A 22,662-nucleotide genomic window follows, 5' to 3' on the forward strand; every position below is an offset into this window, starting at 1 on the left:
AAGCATGGCTAGTTTGGCAGAAAGTTCTTTCCTTGAAAGATACTGATTAGGTTGCCAAGACAAAAACAGGTTCAGTACTTGATTGATATCCCAAAGGGATGAATAACGGGGCTCAGAAGGTAAGGAAAGTCTGATGCCTTGAAGGAGACAACACACTAATTGATGTCCTCGTAATGGAACACCATCAACCATACAGTGCCTAGCTGAAATAGCTGACCTGAAATTATTAATGGATTGATATGCCATTCCTCTAGAAGCAAGGTAAGCCAGAAAGTTAAGAACATAGACTACATCAGCTTCCACAGGATTGCAACTCCTTTGCAAACACCAATGGGCCCCTCAACCCCAAGCTGATCTGTAATGCTTAGACATGCTGGGAGCCCATGCTTTTGATAATAGGTCGTCAGCTTGTTGCGAAAGACCTGGGACAGACCATCGTCCCCAGAAATTTGCCACGCCATGAATGATAGAGAGCCTTCCAGAACCATATGATGAGGCACATTGTCTGGACTGAGAAGCAGCGAGGGAAACGGGGGAAGTCGGATTGGAGAATCCCAAGAAAGTTTCAGAAGAATCGGAAATTAAACATGAGACTTCCAAATTGGTGTCACCAATACTATGGTGGTCATTACAACCCTGGCGGACGGTGTTAAAGCGGCGGTAAGAATGCCAACAGGCTGGCGGTAAAAGATTTGCAATTACGACCGTGGCGGAAACCTCCAACAAAGACAGCCACTTTAACACTCCGACCGCCACGGCGGTACAAACAAACAGTGCAGCGGTCACCGCCAACAGACAGACGGGAGACAATCTACCACCCACCCTATTACAACCCACCAATCCGCCACCTTTTCCGGGGTGGATTCACCGCGGATAAAAACACAGCGGAAACAGGAATTCCGAAGGGAAAACGCTCACCTCTACACACCCCATGAGGAACGAGGACACCATGGACCCGGAACTCCAAATTCTACCTGCAATAGTCTTCCTGCTCCTCTACCAGGAGCACGAACGTCGGCGGCAAAGACCACGGTGAGTACTGCACCTACGACACAGGGGCACGCACACGCAACACCCCCACCCTCACCCACTACAACACACACACTAATGCATATTAATACATCACAGTTATCCCCCCCAGCCCCCCAGAAGAATGCAAAGACAATAGAAAATGAGTGTAACCATTGTAATATATTAAAATCAAGTACGCAAAAATATATAGATACACCATTTACAAAATATATACCAAGCATAGTAGTCCAGGTAGTGCTCCAATTAAGTCCGTGGAACACTGGGCCCACACGGTATGGGTGAGGCCCACACAAGATCCCCGACCATGACGGAGAGAACACTGCAGGGGCATCAGAGAGCAAGCAAACAGGCACCTCAGGGGAAGGGAAAGGGGGGGGCACCTCAGCCGGTTGAGTGCACAACGCCAAATCCACGAGGGGGCCACATGCCCACTCTTCAATCCTGGGGAGTGCAAAGCCACAGTCTCTCAAGTCTCACAAGTGGGTGGGTTGGCCACTGTTCCATCCTGGGGAGTGCAAAGCCACAGTCTCTCAAGTCACTTCAGTGGGTGGGTTGCCCACTGTTCAATCCTGGGGAGTGCAAAGCCACAGTCTCTCAAGTCTATACAGTGGGTGGGTTGCCCACTGTTCCATCCTGGGGAGTGCAAAGCCACAGTCTCTCAAGTCTATACAGTGGGGGGGTTGCCCACTGTTCCATCATGGGGAGTGCAAAGCCACAGTCTCTCAAGTGGATAACAGTCTCCACTGGTTCTGGAGGGGGAATGGTGCCCAGAGTGCTTCATCCTGTAAGGACAGAGGTAGTGGATGGATCTCTCCACTGGTTCTGGAGGGGGCATGGTGCCCAGAGTGCTTCATCCTGCCTGTGACGGACTCAGTAGCGTCAGTGCCCTTGGCGCTCATGGGCCAGCGGTGCTTGAGGCGGCGGTGCCCTGTTCAGCGGTGCTTGAGGCCTCAGTGCCCTGTTCAGCGGTGCTTGAGACGGCGGTGCTCTGTTCAGCGGTGCTTGAGACGGCGGTGCCCTGTTCAGCGGTGCTTGAGGCGGCGGTGCCCTGTTCAGCTGTGCTTGAGACGGCGGTCTCCATTGCAGAGACTCAGCTGCTGGCGGACCTTCATGGCCCAGCGTGGCTTTTGCTGGCGGTCCTTCATGGCCCAGTGGGGCTTTTGCTGGAGGTCCTTCATGGCCCAGCGGGTCTTTTGCTGGCGGTCCTTCAAGGCCCAGCGGGGCTTTTGCTGGCGGTCCTTCATGGCCCAGCAGGGCTTTTGCTGGCGGTCCTTCATTGCCCAGCTAGGCTTGTGCTGGCGGTGGCCTCCTGGGCAGCTGGGCTTGTGCTGGCGGTGGCCTCCTGGGCAGCTGGGCTTGTGCTGGCAGTGGCCTCCTGGGTAGCGGGGATGATGGCGGTCTTCTCCGCTGTGCTGCTCTTCCCAGACTTGCCGGATATCTTGTGGCCCTTCCCCACCTTGGAAGGTGTCACAGCTGACTCCACACTCCCACTGGGACCCCTGGGAGCGGCTTTGGTGGCTGGAGTCTTCCCCCTCTCCCACCAGGCACTGGCCAACTTCTGATGCTTCACAGGTGTGGGACTGTCTGTGCTGTGGCTCCGTGCCACACTGGCTGCCCTGGTGGCCAGTGCACTCCAGATTCCGGTGACTACAGGCACCACTGGTCCCAGAGATGTTGTGGCTGAGGTGCTAGTTCGGGACCTAGGAGACGGACGGGGTGGTGGAGGTGTGGGAAAGAGGTCAAGGTTGGACAGGAAAAGTTTTTTTGACACACTGGGACGGGTAGCTGGAGGGGGTTTGGGAGTGGAGGAAGAGGTTGTGGTTGTAGGAGTTGTTCGTTTGTTGACTTTGGGTGAAGGTGCATGCGCTGGAGGCTGTCGTGAGGTGGATGGCTGTGGGGTGGGTGTGTGCCTGCGTTTGTGTATCTTCCGAGGGGGCGTCACAGACACACTGGGAGAGGACACAGGGGACGTGTGAATGGTAGTGGGGGTAGTGACTGCATGTAAGCTGGGTGTGGTGGTGGATGTGCTGGAGAGGGACGTAGTGGCTGTAGAAGTAGTGCATGCAGGTGTGAGTGTAGACGAGACAGGGAGGGAGGAGGGAGATGAGGAGGAGGGGGACACAGTGGAGGCAGTGGATGTTGGTGTGTCTCCATGTGTGTGATGCTTGCGTGAGTGCCTGTGGGATGTGTGGTGCTTATGTTTGCCTGAGCTTCCCTTGTGCGTTGACGTGTGTGCATGCTGGTCTGTAGGTGTGCTTGGGATAGGCTGAGGTACAGGGGATTGGGTTGGGGTGGAGGAAGTTGGAGAGGGGTGGCTAGACACAGGGACAATGGCTGCCATCAGTGCTGAGGCCAGAGTCTGAAAAGCTCGCTGAAGGGCCGCCTGACCAGAATGAATGCCCTCCAGGAATGCATTGGTTTGTTGCAACTGCCTTTCTACACCCTGGATGGCATTCAAAATGGTAGACTGCCCAACAGTGAGGGACCTGAGGAGGTCAATGGCCTCCTCACTGAGGGCAGCAGGGGTGACTGGGGCAGGGCCTTAGGTGCCTGGGGCGAAGGTGATGCCCACACTCCCGGGTGAGCGGGCACGGGGCGAAGGCTGAGGGGCTGCTGGGAGGGCAGTGCTGGAAGTGGGTGTGGGGTCTGTACCTGTAGATGGGGGTGGCACAGATGTTGCCGCCACCACAAGGGAGCTCCCATCAGAGGACGAGTCCGTGTCACTGGTCTCAGCTCCGGTCCCCGCCGTGGAGCTCCCCTCTCTGATTCCGTAGTGTGGCCCTCCATGGCCATGTGGGATGCAGCCCCCTGGTGCTCCGGTGCCACTGCTCCTCCGCCTGATGATGCTAATGCACACAAGAACAGGGAGACCACAAAAAGGGGGGGAGACAGAAGAAAGACATGTTGAGTGCATGCATTACCGCTACCATTGGCAGACACGACAGACACAGAAGCCCCTTGCACTACGCCGCGCACTTGGGCTCCACTGTTCAATTCCTGGGAAATGCCTTACAAGGCTATGGATGACATCTGCACACATAGATGAAACAGGGGCATGACTCGGTGTAGTTGTCACTTTACAGAGGTGGGGTGCCACATGGCGTGCCTTACGGAGGGACCTTGCTTACGGAACTCGCCCTGGCCTAGGGAAACCCACAGCCCACCTCCCCACCCAGACCCCTCCACTGCGCGCAAAGTCAGCAGAATGCGAGTGTACTCACCCCCTTGTGGCTGCTGTGATGCCCTCAAGCGCCCATCCAACTCCGGGTACGCCACCGCCAGGATCCTGAACATCAGGGGGGTCATAGTGCGACGGGCACCCCTCCCACGTTGGGAGGCCATCCCCAGCTGAGCCTCCGCCGTCTTCTTGCTCCAGCAGTTAATGTCCTCCCATCTTTTCCGGCAGTGGGTGCTCTGTCTGTGGTAGACCCCCAGGGTCCGGACGTCCTTGGCGATGGCACGCCAAATATGTTTTTTCTGGTGAGACTGACCTACATGATTTGTACAGGGGGAAGAGAATGTTATTACCAACTGCACTGTCAAAGTGATTGACCCCCATCCCTACCCTTGCCATGTGGCACATGCACTCACCGTCGTTTCATGCACGCCACACTCTCCCCCCTTCCTTCTTACATCCACCCCTCTCCACACAGGCATAGCCCATACAGCATGCTCCCAGTGTACTTACCTGTTTGTCTGGAGGACCGTAGAGTAGCGTGTACTGGGGGAGGACCCCGTCCACGAGTTTCTCCAACTCCTCCGATGTGAAGGCAGGGGCCCTTTCCCCAGACACTCGAGCCATTGTCTCTTCCAGACCGAGGTCACAGCAGCACTTGTAGTGTAGGTCCTCTCCTGTCGAAGATCAGGTATCGAGTGATTGAACAGATAGAAAATGGCGGTCACGTCAGCGGCGGTGTGTACCGTCACCGCCGGTGTACATCGTCATTGGCTCCTGGGACCCATAGGGTCCAATGTTAACTAATGCAGCATTGCGCCGCGGTCTTCGACCGCCTACCGCAACGGTGTACAACGCCACCGCAGTTACCTCACATCCCATTGTCCCACTTTAGAGGTCAGGCAGCCGCCATTTCAGGGGCCCACATGCTTTCATTTTCAACTGCGTCACACATACCTAGGCCTAGACTCAACACACATACAGGCCACTTTTTGAGTATGAATGGTGTTCTGTGTAAGCTGTGGGTACGTTTGACTCTGTGCTCGCTGTTGTCCTTCATAGGCACCGTCCGCTGGGAAATGTGAGGAGATGGCGGCATCCTCCGGTGTACCGACCATTGCTGGACATGTCGACAATGGAGGAAAGACATGTGATAATCAGATACAGGCTTGACCGTGCCACAATCCAGGGACTGGGTACCCAGTTGGAGCCAGACCTGATAGCTATCCGCCATCCCACAGGAATCCCCCCTCAAGTGCAGGTGCTGTCAGTGCTCCATTTCCTTGCAAGTGGATCATTCAAACAACAGTGGCCACAGCATCAGGGATGTCCCAGCCTATGTTTTCCAACATGTTGTCCAGAGTGTTGTCTGCCCTGCTGAAACACATGCAGAGCTACATCGTTTTTCCTCAGGTGGAGGATTTGCCTACAGGGAAAGGTGATTTCTATGCCCTGGGACATATCCCCAACATCATAGGTGCCATTGATGGGACCCATTTGGCTTTGGTACCCCCCCCCCACAGGAGTGAACAGGTGTACAGAAACCGGAAGAGTTATCATTCGATGAATGTACAGATGGTATGTTTGGCAGACCAGTACATCTCCCATGTGATTGCCATGTTCCCTGGCTCAGTGCATGACGCTTACATCCTGCGGAATAGCAGCATCCCTTATGTGATGGGTCAACTCCAGAAGCACCGAGTGTGGCTATTAGGTGAGCACCTGGAAGCTAGTCAGTGGGAATGATTGTCTGGGGATATCCCTCCAGGTTAGTGTGTGTCTAACAGTTGTCCCTCACCATTTGCAGGTGACTCTGGTTACCCCAACCTGTCATGGCTACTGACCCCAGTGAGGAATCCCAGGACAAGGGCAGAGGAACGCTACAATGAGGCCCATGGGCGAACTAGGAGGGTGATCGAGTGGACCTTCGGCCTCCTGAAGGCCAGGTTCAGGTGCCTCCATATGACAGGTGGATCCCTATTCTACTCCCAGAAGAAGGTGTGCCAAATCATCGTGGCCTGCTGTATGCTTCACAACTTGGCTTTGCGACGACAGGTGTCCTTTCTGCAGGAGGATGGTCCAGTGTTGTTGCAGCTGTGGAGCCTGTGGACAGTGAAGACGAGGAAGCAGAGGAAGAAGACATGGACAACAGGGACTCAGTGATCCAGCAATATTTCCAGTGACACACAGGTAGGAATACAAACCTGCCTACTACATGTACTTAAACACTACTACCTCTCTACTGTCTGTCGTTTTCACCCAGTGTATGGTCACTGAGTTGTCACTTTCCCTTACGATTTCACAGATGAGGGTCCCACTGTGGACATCTGCTTTGATTCCTCATGGACTAGAGCTGTGTGACATAGGTATGTTGCCATTACCAATGAAAAAGCTTTTTGCCACAGTTATTGCTAATACATTATTCCGAAATCACAGACAGACTCCAGATTTTTTTGTGCTTTAAGGGTGTTTATTTAAGTGCTCAATATTGGAGGGGGTTGTAAAATGGTGAGGGGTGATGGCGGAGGAATGTCCATGGCAGAGTCCAGTCTATTAGTCTCACAGGTACATTGCCCAAAGGGGCATAGGAAGTGGAGCTAGGGCAGTTTGAGGATGGACAGGGTGACAAAGTGGGACTGTAGGATGACAATCAGGGTGGTCTCATTTCTTGGCAGGGGTCTTGGCATCGTTCTCTGTCTTTGTCCTGGATCTCAGGGACCGTTTGCGAGGTGGTTCTCCATCTGCAGGGGGTGGGATGCTGGTGTGGTGGTCCTGTGGCGGTGCCTCCTGTCCACTAGCGCCGGCGGAGGTGGTGGGCAGTTCATCGTCCAGGCTAGTTTCAGGGGCCCCTTGTAGTGCCACAGTGTCCCTCCTGGTGTTGAGTACTTCCTTCAGCACCCCTACGATGGTGCCCAGGGTTGAATTGATGGTCCTGAGTTCCTCCCTGAAGCCCATATACTGTTCCTCCTGCAGGCGCTGGGTCTCCTGAAACTTGGCCAGTACCGTTGCCATCAACTCCTGGGAGTGGTGGTAGGCTCCCATGATGGAGGAGAGGGCCTCGTGGAGAGTGGGTTCCCTGGGCCTGTCTGCCCCCTATCGCACAGTAGCCCTCCCAGTTCCCCTGTGTTCCTAGGCCTCCGTCCCCTGGACCGTGTGCCCACTACCACTGCCCCCAGGTCCCTGTTGTTGTTGGGGTGGTGGGTTAGCCTGGGTTCCCTGTAGTGGTGGACACACTGCTGATTGACGTGTCCTGGGGACAGAGGTATGGGCCCGCTGGGTGGGTGCTGTGCTGGTGTTTCCAGAGGGGGGAAGCTCTGTAGTGGCTTTGACTGGGTGTGGGGAACCGACTGTCCTGAGGTCCCCGATGGGCCGGGCTGGTCATCTAGATCCAGTTGGACAGAGGTGCTGTCATCACTGTGGGCCTCTTCTGTTGGTGGTGTGGACATGTCTGGACCCTCCTGTCCGGTGACGTTGGGTATGGGTCCTGCAGGGGTATAAAAGCATGATTATTGCATCTGTGTGTGTCAAGGTGTGCAATGGGTGGGTGACCGTGTACCCCAGTGCTAGCATTCTTGTGTGGGACCTTGTGTGATGATGGTTTAGGGGGGTGTATGGGTATGTGCAGTGGGCATGCTTTAGTGATGGGTGTCCATGCTTTGGTGTTGCATGCAGGGCTTGGTGTTGGGATGGGTGGTTTGTGATAGTGGGACATTTGTGAGGAGTAGGAGTGATTGGGGTGAGTGTGAGGGTGGGGGTATGTGCTGGCATGCAGGTAGGGTGGGGGATGTAATAGTAAAGCTTTGACTTACCAGAGTCCATTCCTCCACCTACTCCTGTGAGGCCCTCAGGATGCAGAATCGCCAAGACCTGCTCCTCCCATGTTGTTAGTTGTGGGGGAGGAGGTGGGGGTCCGCCGCCAGTCTGCTGAACCCACAGGTGGTGTCTGGAGACCACGGAACGCACCTTCCCCCGTAGGTTGTTCCACCTCTTCCTGATGTCCTCCCAATTTCTTGGGTGTTGTCCCACTGTGTTGACCCTGTCTACTATTCTTCGCCATAGCTCCATCTTCCTTGCAATAGAGGTGTGCTGCACCTGTGATCCAAATAGCTGTGGCTCTACCCAGACGATTTCCTCCACCATGACCGTGAGCTCCTCCTCCGAGAACCTAGGGTGTCTTTGCTGTGCCATGGGGTGGTGTAGGTGATGTGTGGGGTGGTGTGTGGGGTGATAAGTGTGCTGATATGTAGTGGGGTGTTGTGTGAGGTGCGTGGAAGTTATGTGGGTGATGGTGTTGTGTGCCTGTGGATGCTAGTGTTGTTGATGGTGGTGTCTCTCTCTGGCTTTCGTTCGTGATTTGTGGTCGTAAGGGTTTGAGGGTGATGTGGGTGTGTGTTTTATATTGTATTGAGTGTGTGTGTGTGGTGTGTGTATGTGTATCAGGAGTGTGTATTTCGAATTGTCCAATGTGGCTGTGATTTGTAAATGTGTGTGTATCTTGAGCGCGGCGGTGTGTACCCCCAATGGAATACCGCGGTTGAAAGACCGCCACGTGGATTAGTGGGTCGTGATAGTGTGGGCGTACTTCTGTTGGTGTGACGGTGGAGGTTTTGTTATCGCCAGTTTATCACTGACCTTTGGTGTGGCAGACTTGTGTGGGTGTCTGAATTTAGGCGGATTCCGAACTGTGGGTGATAATAGCTGTGGCGGAATTCCGCGGCCGCAGCGGTGTGGTGGCGGTCTTCTGCATGGCGGTAAGCGCCTTTTACCGCCAATGTCATAATGAGGGCCTATGTCTGTTTGTTGGCGATGTACATGAGCGGACGTTCGAGTTATCATTGCAATGGGAGGGAAGGCATAACCTTTCTCCTGACTCCAATCCTGAAGAAAAGCATCTGTGGCGGTCGCCCAAGGGGCCTGTTTCCAACTGAAAAATCTGGGAAGCTGGTGATGTTAACTGGATGCAAAGAGATCAACCTGACCCCATAAATCCTGGAGATGAGGAAACACCTCTGGATGAAGGTTCTGAAGAGTGGAGTTTCTGAACTGTCTGGAATGAAAATCTGCAATCTGTCTTTGACTGCCCGGTAGGTATTGAGCAGTGACTGAAATTAGATGATGCAGGCAGTATTGCCAAAAACTAGTCACCAGATTGGATATAGCTTTGGAGGGAGTGACCCCTAGATGGTTGATATAACGGACTGCCCAGATATTGTCCAACTTCAGGAGAATACACAACTAGATCAAGTCTTTGGTCCAGCACTTGACTGCAAATAAACCAGCTAAAAGCTCCAGACAATTTATATGCAAATTTTGTTCCTTCGGAGACCATATTCCCCTAGTGGAAAAATCTCTGCATCAAGCACCACAGCCTCATCTGCTGGGGCTGACTTGATTATGAGATCTGGAGCAGAGCCGAAGATTGCTCTTCCATTCTAAGCCTCCATGTGTGATAGCCACCAATGTATGTCTTCTTTTGATTCTTCAGAGAGTAGGACTTTCTGAGAATAAGTTAAACCTTTGCGAAGGTGAGATGCCTTTAGACGTTGAAGAGCCCGATAATGGAGGTGACTGGGAAAAATTGCTTGTATAGAGGAAGAGAGGAGTCCCACCAAGCGAACAATCTGCGGAAGTGAAACCCTTTGTTTGGTCAGAGTGCGTCACAATTTGTGATGAATCTTTGCCATCTTTCGAGATGGAAGAATTAAGGTAGCGGAGGTCGAGTCTATGGTAAAACCTAGAAATACTGCAGTTTGCAAAGGAATTAATAGAGATTTGGATTTGTTTATAACAAAACCTAGGTCTTGAAATAAGTTGATAGTTATCTGAAGTTGGACAGAGAGTTTCCTGGGACATTGAGCCAGGAGTAACATGTTGTTGAGATAAATAATTAATTGAGTCCCCTGAGATGCTCCACAACAGGCCTGAGAACTTTTGTGAAGCACCATGGTGCTGAGGAGAGACTGAAGGGAAGGGCTGAGAACTCGAAAGTTTGATTTCTTCAGATGAACTGAAGAAAACGCCTGTGCGGTGGAAAGATGGGAATGGTCAGATAAGCGATGTTTAGATCTAGACGAGCTAACCAATCCATAAGGTGCAAGACGTTGCAAAGAAGGTGAATCCCCTCTGTTTTGAAATGGCAATAAATCAACCATTCGTTGAACTCTCTCAAATTGCTGACTGGTTGTCGACCTCCATCAGCTTTGTCGATTAGAAACTGATTGCTGATGAACCCCCGAGGATGCGGCACTGTCGGAGAAATAGCTCCTTTGTCTAATAGTGCTGCAACCTCAGCGTCCACCAGAATGGTATCTTGAAGGGAAAAAACAAGGGGACTTGGACGAAATCTTGTTTGGGAGTGCCAACAAACTCTATCTAAAAACTCTTGATTGTCTGCAAGACCCATGCTTTGTGATTGACTTCCATGCCTGTGTAAAATCCGCCAAGTGGCTCCTACTTTTAGAAGGGAAGAAGGGATAACACGTAACGGAAATGGATGTTGAAGCTCCTCTGCCACCTCGACACCTAAAGCCTCTGCCTCTTGTGGAGTAGAAGTTGGCGAATCTAGAATGGTCCTGGAATTGGTTTTGCTTGGAGGCTTGTCCTCTGAATGAGGGAGGTGCTTGAGCATGGCTGGTCGACCGGCCCGTGGAAAAAACGGGTGGGAAAAACCATCTTTATTGCTGATTGCACCTTATCCAAGGAAGTGAAAGTGTTCATAAACCATCCCAGTTCTTTTATGAAGGGTTCACCAAATAATCCACAGTGAGCCACTGCACCCGCTTCTGAATCAGTTAAATCTCCCAATTTGGGAACAGCTTTGATGAGGAGAGAATGGTGCCGCTCAGTAGAGAGCGCACAATTTGCATTGCCCAAAACAATTATAGCGCATTGAGCGCAACCTGAGAGGATATCGGGAGAGACAAGCACACCTGAGTTCTTAGCATCCTCAGCCATGTCTAATATTTTGTTTAAAGAGCCTAAAACATCCAAGAGCTTATCTTGACAAGCTCGCCATAATCCATCTAGTCCCTTTTTTGGGTTCTTCATGAATTGTTTAAAGAATGTAGACGTTCTGGAGTCAAGTTCAGGAGTTATGGCCACTCTGTGAGGTAGAGAAGGGCAGAGGCACTCAGCCCTAAGACAATTACAGGACTCCTTCTCTAAAGGTTTCTGGATGCAACCCGCCACATAATTTGCAACTTTATCAGATGTAGCCCATTCAGGAAACTTTGGTTGGATACTTTCTGGGTCTATCATGTCAGAAATATCTGAAATGGAGTAGGTTGAGAGATGGAGGAAGCCATGGCCTGGAAGGACCGGTGTCTTCATCATCCTGATCCCCAGAGGAGTCAGTGTATTGAAGAGACAGAGAGTGGGGCTGAACAGACAGGGAACTTGAAGGATCTAAGGAAAGAGAGGGATCAGCAAGGGATAAAAGGGAATTTTTTAAATGATTGAAAACATTGTGATCAACTCCTGCCTCAAGATGATGCTTTGCTGGAGTTGCGGCAGTGGTCGTGGATTGAGAATCATTAAGGGATACAGGTGGAGCTGAGGTAGCTAGGTTAGAGGTTGTAAATTTTGCACACTCACGTGCAATCTGTTGAGAAAGTCTGTCCTCAAGAGAACCAATTGCCTCAGAAACTGCTCTATAAATAGAGGCATCAACAGCATAAAAAAACTCCTCATCATCAGTTAATTCCATAATAAGATGAATGAGGAAATTCAAACAATAATAATTATTTATATATATATATAACAGTATATATATGACAATTATTTATGCGAGCTGGGTGTCAGCTGAGGGTTAATAGTGTGAATTCACACTAATGGAACAGGGGCATCAGCCTGGGACACCTCTCCCCAGTGCACAGAAGATATTTTAAAAGGGGAATCAAATTTGTATATATAATTAAATATATTAATAGAGATAGCTGCCTGGGAGCGTGTCCCTAAAGGGCAGAAATGCCCAAATACCAACCCTGCAGAGCGTATCAGGAAAATAGAAATGCTACAGACCACAGTGAAAACGGGGTGTTGAAATTCCAGGCTACAGACCCTTTATCAAGGGTGTCACTCTCCAGGCTGATTTGTGAAGCCGAGAGAGACACACACACAGCTGGAAGTGGGCGTGCAGCTTCGATTCTATTATCTGACAGGAATCGAAGCTGCGCGTTCACCTCAGTGCGAGTGTTCAAACGGGCTCTGGTGGCGTTCGAACACCGCAAACAGTGCACAAAAATGAAAAGACGATTGCGAAGGAGCAATAACGTTCTTGCAACGTTGAAGGTTAAAGAAATAAAAAGGTCAATGAATTTTAATGATCGTAATCATTAATAAACTATAAAACATTGAGCTATAAAACAAACGGTGAAGCAGAATAACAACTTATCTCGGCTGCGAGCACGAAGAAAGAGGAATTCTGGAAACAGATAATGGACTATATTATAGACTGCCTGTTCCTGATTGGTTTTGTTTATATATTTTGATTGGTTCTTTGTTGTACTCCGATTCCCAAGCTTTCATGGGAACAGTAGTTCTTGTTTTAATGTTCGGCTGCTATTTAATAAAGTGGAGAAAGAAGGGATAAGCCTCACCTCCGGGCCTGACATAGAATATTACTTAACGTTAAAAAGCTTTCACTGAAATTCACTAAAAAAAAACAAAGGTTACAGGGACATTATAGTTAGGTTATGAATTTACACGCACAAAACAATAGAAATGCAGCTGTTATAGCTAGAGTTATTTCAAGTAACTATAACTTGTACCCTAAGGTAAGTATAACTTGCACCCTCACTGTGCACAGGTGATTCTTGTTGCGCACAGAAAGCTTCAGGGTGATCCGTCAAGCAGGGGCTAAGAAAAAGTGGGGGTCAAAAAAGCTGCGTTTCCTATGTTAATTCTCATAGGAGATTTGAACACGACTACAATCCGAATTGCTGGATGAAATTATACCAAATTTGGCAGAAAGCTAGATTTTGTTATGCAGACTGTGCTTATTTTATTTGGTGTAAATCTGTTCATGAGAAATTAATGGAAATCAAAATTTATATTTCTGGGTGGAGCCTAAGCACAGACCTCATGGTGAGATCTGATTGGCTGTCAGCACTTTAACCAGGAAGTGCTGCCAACCACTTTGGGACCCAGATACATGATAGCACCCATTGAAATGCATTGTAGTGAACAAAAGGAGAACATATAAAGAGTGATACAATTCTTTAGTTACAATATCAAATAACAAATTTTAGTTACAAGATAAATCATTTGTTGATGGTACCATACTAATTTTAGGAATCGTGGTATGTTCTAAGGTGATTTTACCCTGCTTGGATTTCATGAATCATGTGTGAGATAAAACCGTTTACTCATAGTTTTCCCATAAAGGTGTGGGGATGTGCTCCAGAAGCTAAAATAAGAGCATATTTTCTGTAAATTCACGCTATCTTTCTCAGCCATTTGAGAATGAAGTCCGTCATTCTCATAAAACGTATACTTCCAACAGGAGCAGGCTGTCAGTTGATACCTTTGTGTAGAGCGCTAACTGTCTTATTTATGACAAACGTGTGGCACACCTGAAGCCATCTTGATTGAGTCAGGCTGGTAAAACTTAAAACATTTAATTTAGAAAGGAACAAAATAAGGTGGTTCATTTTGTCATAGAAATAATGGATAGTGCTGTAAGAGAAACAGCCTTTACAACAAAGGCTGAACCCCACATGCCATTTCCGTACAGGCTTCACCATGCATGCAACATTACCATGCATGTCTTACAATGAATTTGCCTTTACCGTGCAAGCCATTACAACAAATCGTGTTGTATAGGAATGAATGGTAAAGTCATATTCATTGTAAAGGTTTTACAGGTAAGTATTAATTAATTAATTAATTATATATATATATATATATATATATATATATATATATATATAGATATATATATATCTATATATATATATATATATATATATATATATATATATATATATATATAAAATTATTTATTGATTACTAGCAGTTTCCAGTAGATAGTTATAGTTAGGTTATAGTTAGGACCACGTTTCCAGTGGAAAAAGTGGACTTGCCTACTTCTTTGGCTCCATTTGACAAATCTTCACAAAATGTTCCAAAAAATGTGTTCCAGTGAATCTTGTTGTACATGGGAAGTATTGGGGTTATCCTTCAAGCGGGGCCGTGAAAAAAGGGGGGGGGGTCAAAAACATGCATTTCCCATTATAAATCCCATAGGAATTGTAGGCATGACTACTGCCTGAACCACTGGATGGAATTACATCAATTTGGCAAAAAGGTAGCTCTTGGTCCAGAAAGAATGATTTTTGTTATTTGGTATAAATCTGTTCAGTACGTTTTGTAATATTAAAAGAAACCTACATTTAGATCTCTAGAGGTGCAGAGGGTTCACAAATAATAATGAGCTTGTGCAGGGAAATGTAGAGCTATGATTGGCTGCCAACACTTCAACGAGGAAGGGCTGGCAGCCATCTTGGGACTCAGCTTCAGCTGAGTTCCACAAATCATATAAACAATATATTGTATGTATACAATATATTGTTGTGAATTTGCAGTGGATCCATGAATTCACAGGAATTTCTAAAAAAAAAAAAAAAACAAGTTCTGGCTCACACTCTTGTTTTTAAGAAGCCCTCGGGTAGGCCAGGTCCCAAGGGCATTTTGAAGTAAAGGAGGGGGGTGCACAGGGCTCCTCCTAGGGCAGTTTGATGCCCCAGGGACCAAGGCAATGATTTAATTGTGAGCAGAGGCTGCACCACCTTCAAGGGGCAATGATTTAATTGTAAGAAGGGGGCTGCACAGCCCTGGGGACAGCCATCTCCCCATGGCAAATATACAATTTTATGCGGTGATGCATAGCCCCTCGCAGCCTCAGGACCTGCCATCTGCCCGTGCCAAAGATATTCTCACTGGAGCAATGATTTCATTTTAAGAGGGGGCCACCACCACCCCGGGGCTGTAATCAAATACAATGTAGGGGACCGCCACCTCCGTGGGGCAAATATACAATTTAATTCTGGGAAGCTGCATCACCCCACTGCAGCCCAGAGACCGCCATCTCTCTAGGGCCAAAGATATTCTGTCTGTGGGGGGGTTGTTTGGCCTGCCCGCAGCCCCAGGGACTGCCACTTGCCTGTGGCTTTAAACAAATGCAATGTGGGGTGCCACTCAGCCCCCCACACAGCCACAGAGGCAACCTTCTCCCTGGGCTACAATAAAATAATGAAGGACGTCTGCTGCGGAACCTTGAGCCCCAGGGACCACCCTCACCCCAGGGCTACATTACCTTGGAAGGGGCTGCGCAGCCCCACCCATGGAGATAATGGCCCTTGGGAAACCCAGCCCCACAAAGGCTGGCTCCTGCCTAGTCCCAGGGGGCCCACCCTCGGGACATAGCTGTTTGCTCTGACTTGGTGTTAGCTTTGACAGCTCTCACCAAGTGGGATCAAACACTTCACTTTCGGCAATTGAGAGCTGTCAATCAGCTCTCACTTGCCGAAAGTGAAGTTCTCATCTATGTCCAAATATGCATGCAGGGAAACAGATGAAAACATTGCCCCCACATGCAGGGAGCTACTAATTAAAGCAGGTCCCTACTTGTGTGAGCAATGCCCGCACAACTAGGATGTGGGGAACTGGCTAGGACTGTGGGGGCCTTGTGGCTCCCCCTACGGTCCTATCACTCTCTCTATCTCTCATTCTCGCTCTCTCTTCCAACCCATAATAGGATGAAAGGGTTAGAGAAAGACATTGTCATTGCAATGGTCTCTTCATGCAATGAGTTCAAAGAGGCAGACTCGCAAGATGTTTGGTAAGAATTTTATAGTTACATTTGGATGCACAGTAGGACAGAGACACTTCTGGCCTAATGGTCAAGGTCTTGTGCTGTCATTCAGTAGGCTAAAACTGCAAATCCTAGCATCACTTGGCAGAGTGTCTGTTTATTTTCTAGTGTTTTAACTGTTAAATATTCCTAGTGATAGGACATTGAAGTCCTTTTTCCCCTCCAAATCTGTGAGTTGAATGTCACATCTAAGTCTGGGCACTGCACAGCAAGGAGTCATCTCTGGACTAGTGGTTATTGTCTCAGACATGCACGCTAAAGGTTAGGGGTTTTAGTTTAGCTGGATCTGTGGTCATTTCCTGCAATAGTTTCTTTTCAACTATAAATATTTAAGTTGCATACTAAAAGGTGATGTCTCTTTAATTGACAAAAACATTTTCCTTTTCAATTTCTCCATAAATATCTCTAAGTATATCATTCATCAAAGCCTAAATCTCTCTCTCTCTCTCCCTCACTTTCTGTCTCTCTCTCTCGCAGGGTTGAGTGGTTAGGGTGGTTGGCCGGAGGTCCACCGGCCAATGCTACTGTGCACATTCAAAGATCCTGCATGGCAGTGGTTGGATTAACGTATAGCAATGAAAATTACTTTATGCTAAAAAAACTATAGAAATTCACCGAAAAAAACAAAGGTTACAGGGACGTTATAGAATTAAAAAACATAGAAATTTTCTTAAAAAACCAAAGGTTAGAGGGATGTCATTGTTAGGTTCTAAATTTACTTGTACAAAACCATAGAAATTTAGTTATAGTCATAGTTATTTCAAGTAACTATAACTCGTGCCCTCGCCATGCACTCATAACATCTTTTATAACATCATTGTTAATATCACTGTAACATTTGTTATAAAATTATTCATAAAAAACCTGTGCATGGCGTGGCGTGAGTTATAGTTACCTTAGTGCAATAATTATAGTTACTTGAAATAACTATATAACTGGTGACTTTCTGAGGGTTTGTACGAGTAAATTCAGAACCTAACTATGGCATCCCTCTAACCTTTAGTTTTTAAGTAAATTTCTATAACATACCTGTAACCTTTATTTGTTTATGTTTTATATATATATATATATATATATATATATATATATATATATGCTGGAAAAATATTTTTGGGTGTTTAGGGTGGGTATGGGTTTTGGGTTTAGGGTGGGTATGGGCTTTTAGGTGGCAAGGGAAATTTTAGAGTTTAGGGTGAGTATGGGTTTTTCGGTAGCAGGGGTAGTTTTAGGGTTTAGGGCGGGAATAGGTATTTGGATGGCAAGGGAGTTTTTAGGGTTTAGGGTAGGTTTGGGTTTTTGAGCAGCAAGTGTGATTTTAGGGTTTAGGGTAGGTATGTGATTTGAAAAGCAAGGATAATTTTAGAGTTTAAGGTAGGTATGGGTTTTGGGTTTCATGACTATGGGTTTTTGGGTAGCAAGGGTAATTTTAGGGTTTAGGGTGGGTATGAGTTTTTTTGACAAGGGTAATTGTAGGGTTTTGGTTGGGTATGGGTTATTGGGTGGCAAGGGTAGTTTTAGGGTTTAGGATAGGTATGGGTTTTTGAGTGGCAAGGGTAATGTTAGGGCTTTGGATGGGTAAGAGTTTTTGAGTGGCAAGTGTACTATAAGGGTTTAGGTGGGTATGGGTTTTTGGATGGCAAGGGGTATTTTAGGATTTAGGGTGGGGATGTATTTTTGGGTGGTAAGTGAATTATTAAGGTGTAAGGAGGGTATGGGTTTTTGGGTGGCAAGGGTATTTTTAGGGTTTAGGGTGGGTATGCGTTTTTGGGTTATAAGGCATTTATAGGGTTTAGTGTGGGTATGGGAGGTGGTTGGATTAATGTACAGTGAATCAAGTTACTTTACATTAAAAGTAGAACTTCACTTAAAAACAAAGGGTAGAGGGACTTTATAGTTAGGCTCAGATTTTAAACTTACAAAACCATAGAATTTCAGCTATTATAGTTAGAGTTATTTCAAGTAACTATTTCTCGTACCCTAAGGTAACTATAACCTGTGCCCTTGCTATGTGCTGCTAATTACATCAGATATTCCAGCACGCATGATGTTTATTAAGAACACCATTAATAATGTTACTGTAAAATTTGCAGTAAAAATATTGATGAGATAACTGTGCATGGTGGGGCGTGAGTAATAGTTACCTTAGGGCCCGAGTTATAGATACTTGAAATTACTCTAACAGCGGGATTTCTATAGTTCTGTATGTTAAAAATATGAGCCTAACAATAACGTCCCTTTAACCTTTGTTTTTTTAAAGTGAATTTTATGCATGTAGATAGATATAGAAATATACATGTATATTTAGTGTGAAGTTTTTAACATGTGTAGAAGTATCTTTACCCTTTGCATCTGCTTTATCAATATAATTGAGCTCAAGCATTTGTCGGCATGATTGTTTTGTCTTATTGCTGGATTAGTGTTTAATGGTCCCATCATTGTTTTCAGAAGATAAGATCAGATCAATAATTCGATTTTATAAAATCCCAGGTATCAGAATATGTTGGTGAAAGGAACTTTGGTCAGTAGAGGTTATCCCAGTTTGCTGAATCAAATTTAATCAAAGGCGAGATTAGCGGCATTCAACTGGCCACTCTTTATATTGCAGTCTCAAACAAGCTACAATATTTGCTATTTCAGAGTGAAAACACAAGTATGCTGTGCAAACTGTGTCTGAAAGTTAAGAAGAGGCTTGCAAGTTATGGCTTTAGCTAAAAGTTAGCACAGCACTGAGAAATAGCAAGAGGATGTCAGGGCAGTATCAAATTAACAATAATTTTAGAGCTTTTTCCTGCTGTTTTCATTTTCGAAAACATGTTTTGTTGCATTAATTTTTATATTCTGTGTGGTAACCGTTCATATTTTCTGTTCTATGTTAGGGTTTTTAAATAAACAATTTAAAATGCATAATTTCTTTCTAAGTGCAATCCTTGAATGTGCTATTCAATAACGAAAGAGGGTTTGGAATTCTGCTATGTCCCTGAATTCGTGTTGTAGGACTGATCACTACCAGGACACACTTCTTTTACAGTATTGCTCAGTGTGTTGTGTAAGGGTTGTAGTTCAACTGCATTTCTGATTTGTAAAGGCACATTGACTAAATCCTAGTGAAGGAGGTAGAAATCTTACCCCTTTGCCTCAGGTTCTGTTTTGGTGCCTGGCTACTGAGGCCCAAATTATCTGAATCTTTGAGTAGTTTTGAGGACTCCAAACCAACTATTATAGTATAACAGAGAAGTATTTTGTAATATTGGCTACCACCTTCCGATTTAAAAATGAGCATCTGTTTTCTGTAGAGTTGTCAAGCTCGACTAATGAAAGGTTATTCTCCATTCGCTGATTTCTAAATTTTGCATCTCATATTTATTGAATCTATAAACTAAAAGATGGTTAAACCACCTACTAATACAGGTCTAAATTACACGGTACCAGTTACACAACATCTTGCTAACAAAGGTGTCACTATAACAGGGGATGCAATGGCATATAGGGCCTGATTCTAACTTTGGAGGACGGTGTTAAACCGTCCCAAAAGTGGCGGATATACCACCTACCGTATTACGAGTTCCATAGGATATAATGGACTCGTAATACGGTAGGTGGTATATCCGCCACTTTTGGGACGGTTTAACACCGTCCTCCAAAGTTAGAATCAGGCCCATAATGTAAATGACCATGCTGCATATGACTTTAAATTAGTTTCCTCATAGATGGAGTTTGATAATGTAGATTGAAACACTAAGGGCCCACGTACGAGTTTGGCAGTCCAAGGACTGACAAACCTGTGGTGGTGGTTGGACTGCCACACTCCCAGAAGTCTGACCACCAGTTTATGACCCTGGAGGTCTATTTCTATTATTTTATATTATTACACTCACTTTCTTCTAATCATTTTGTCCTTGCATTATTCCTGAGGGGTGGGGTGTGTATATGTAATGTTATTGCATCTGTTTGTGTGTATGGTGTGTTTGGTGGTGGGGGTGGGGGTGCTGCGTGTTGTGTGTGTGTGTCACTCTCTTTTTCCTCCCTCCTCCCCTGTCTGCTAGGTGGCAGTACTCACCGTGGTCGTCGTCGCTGGCATTGGTATTCCTGGTGTAGGAGGACGTAGACTAGCATGGGGAACACCTGCAGTTCGGGCTCCATGGCGTTGTGGTTCTTCCTTGAGTCTCCAGAGGCGAGTCGTTTCCCTTCTGTGTATTGTTTCCGCTGTGCTTTTGATGGCGTTGGTACCGCCCCTGAAAAGGTGGCGGATTGGTGTGTCATAATACAGTGGGTGGAATCTTGTCTTCTGCCTGGCTGTTGGCGGTTACCGCCGTGGTGCTTGTTGCTACCGTCTTAACGGTCAGTGTGCTAAAGTGGCTGTCTGTGTTGGCGGTGTCCGCCCTGGTCATAATTCAATTTTGTTTACCACCGGCCTGTTGGCGATATTACCGTCGCTTTATCACCGACCGCCAGGGTTGTAATGTGGGCCTTGGTCCCTTATCTTGAAAATATTTTTGCAAATAATGATAAGGGAGCAGTTTGGGGCTACCCTGACCCCTTTGGACCTGTGGGATGTCCTAGGAGAATCCCTGGTCCTAAAAGTATATTTTCTTGTGTGGTCCCACAGGAGTGGAACCAGTTGACAAAATAAAACAAAATGTGGGACTCCAAATTTTGTTTTCTGAAACCTCCTGGGTTGGTCAAGCCCTGAAGGTTGGCACATGTACATTTAAATTAAATGATAGGGGGTACTGTGTGTGGGGCCCCCATCCAGAGCTGACTTTAAGCTCTGGGGACATTGCATTGCTGTCTTGGGGCCCCATCCCCTGGAACCTATTTAGTATTTACTTCTCTGACCTTTGGCAGGAGTCATGAAAAAAGGCTGCTGCTGCCCGGTGGGAGCACTACGAATAAACAAGAGTTCTACAAGGATTTCAATTACAAGCAAAAGTTTACCCAGTCATGGGTTTTGAAAGGCACAAGAGAATGTATCAAATGTTTTCTCAAAATCAGAGAAGCATGTAGAAACAAATATGCAAATGTTTCAGTTTTGTATTTGAAGCATAAGTTTCAAAAGACTGATCGTTCAAGCAAACAAATGGTACCAGCGAGGGCGCAGTGAGAAGTGAAAATCAGTGAGCCATGACAAATAAATAAAAAATAGTACAAAGAGAAATTAATATTTGCAAAATGTACAAATGGCTGATACCCAAGGATTACAAGATTGAAACAATTCCAAACACAATGTTGCAAACATTTTTGTTTGAGCATCCAGCAATGAATGATATGGGTAGGCCCAGTTGATGTTTTGACCCCTAATTAGACAAATCTTCCGGGGTCTTCAAAAGGACAGGCATTTGGTCTAGCCTGATTAATCTGAGGAAAGTTCAAATCAAAGACAGTCCTAAGAGTTTTTTCATTCTGAGCCACAATATGGCTGAAAAGTCACTGCATACTCATTTGAACATCTGTGACAGTAAGCATCCCGTCTGCATTTGAAGCGGAACCAGCGGATGGTGCCAGCTCCTGGGTGGCTCCATTACAGAGGGTCTGCATGTGGGGAGCTGGCGGGACCATGGGGGCCTTGGAGCTATCCACATGGCCCCCAATATTGAAATAAATAGTGAGTGTCCTGGGTAAGACCGGACACCCAATAATTAAGGACCTAAAAAAGCTGTTTATTTATTATTCAGTGTTCCTGGCAAACACCACCCCATAATACCCTTCATGAGCTAATTTGCATATTTGTGATGCTTTGTATTACCCCAGTCTTTCCAGGGGTACCACAAACATGTTACAAAAGTGTAGTGGGGGGCTGCAGGTAGTGTAGCAACCCCCAGAAAAGATTTCTTAAAGGTAATCTAATGTTTTCTGTGATCTATAGAATGTGACCCCAGGAAAAGTTAATTATGTTTTTAAGCTTTCCTTGAGTTGAAGTTTTTGCTCTTCAGCTCAGGAATGCAGGGAGTTCTTGTGATTGGTCTTATGGTTGCATTATGTGGCTTGCGCAGTCTAAAAAAATGGCTCTGACAGTGTTTACTGAGCTTGATAAAGCTAAATGGCTTACATTTTACAAAGCCAATAGGTTTGCCTTGTTTATTGATATGGTCACAATGTGACAAAACGAGTAGCCTTGTTTTTTATAATGGTGTGATGACAACATGATAAAACCAAAAGGCTTATCTTCATATAATGATGGGGTGACTCCTTGACAAAGCCAGTAGGCTTGCCTTGCATATTGATATGGTCACCATTTGACAAAGTCAATAGACTTGTTTTGTATAATGATGTGATGATCCATTTGGAAGGCCAATAGGTTTGTCTTCTTATAATGATGTGGTGGTCCCTAGACAAAGCCAGTAAGCTAGCCTTGTATATTAATGTGGTCACCCTTTGACACAGCAAAGAAGCTTGTTTTGTATAATGATATGACAACCTCCTGATAAACCAATAGGCTTGTTGTTATAACATGATGTAGTAACCCTTGACAAAGGTATTAGGCTTGTCATGCATATTGATGTGGTAACCCCTTGACACAGTACTTAGACTAGTATACAAACCCTTAAAATGCGCTTTTCTATAGATTATGCTATGATGTACAGTC

The sequence above is a fragment of the Pleurodeles waltl genome, chromosome 2_2 (genome assembly GCF_031143425.1).
Source record: "Pleurodeles waltl isolate 20211129_DDA chromosome 2_2, aPleWal1.hap1.20221129, whole genome shotgun sequence".
Lineage (NCBI taxonomy): Eukaryota > Metazoa > Chordata > Amphibia > Caudata > Salamandridae > Pleurodeles > Pleurodeles waltl.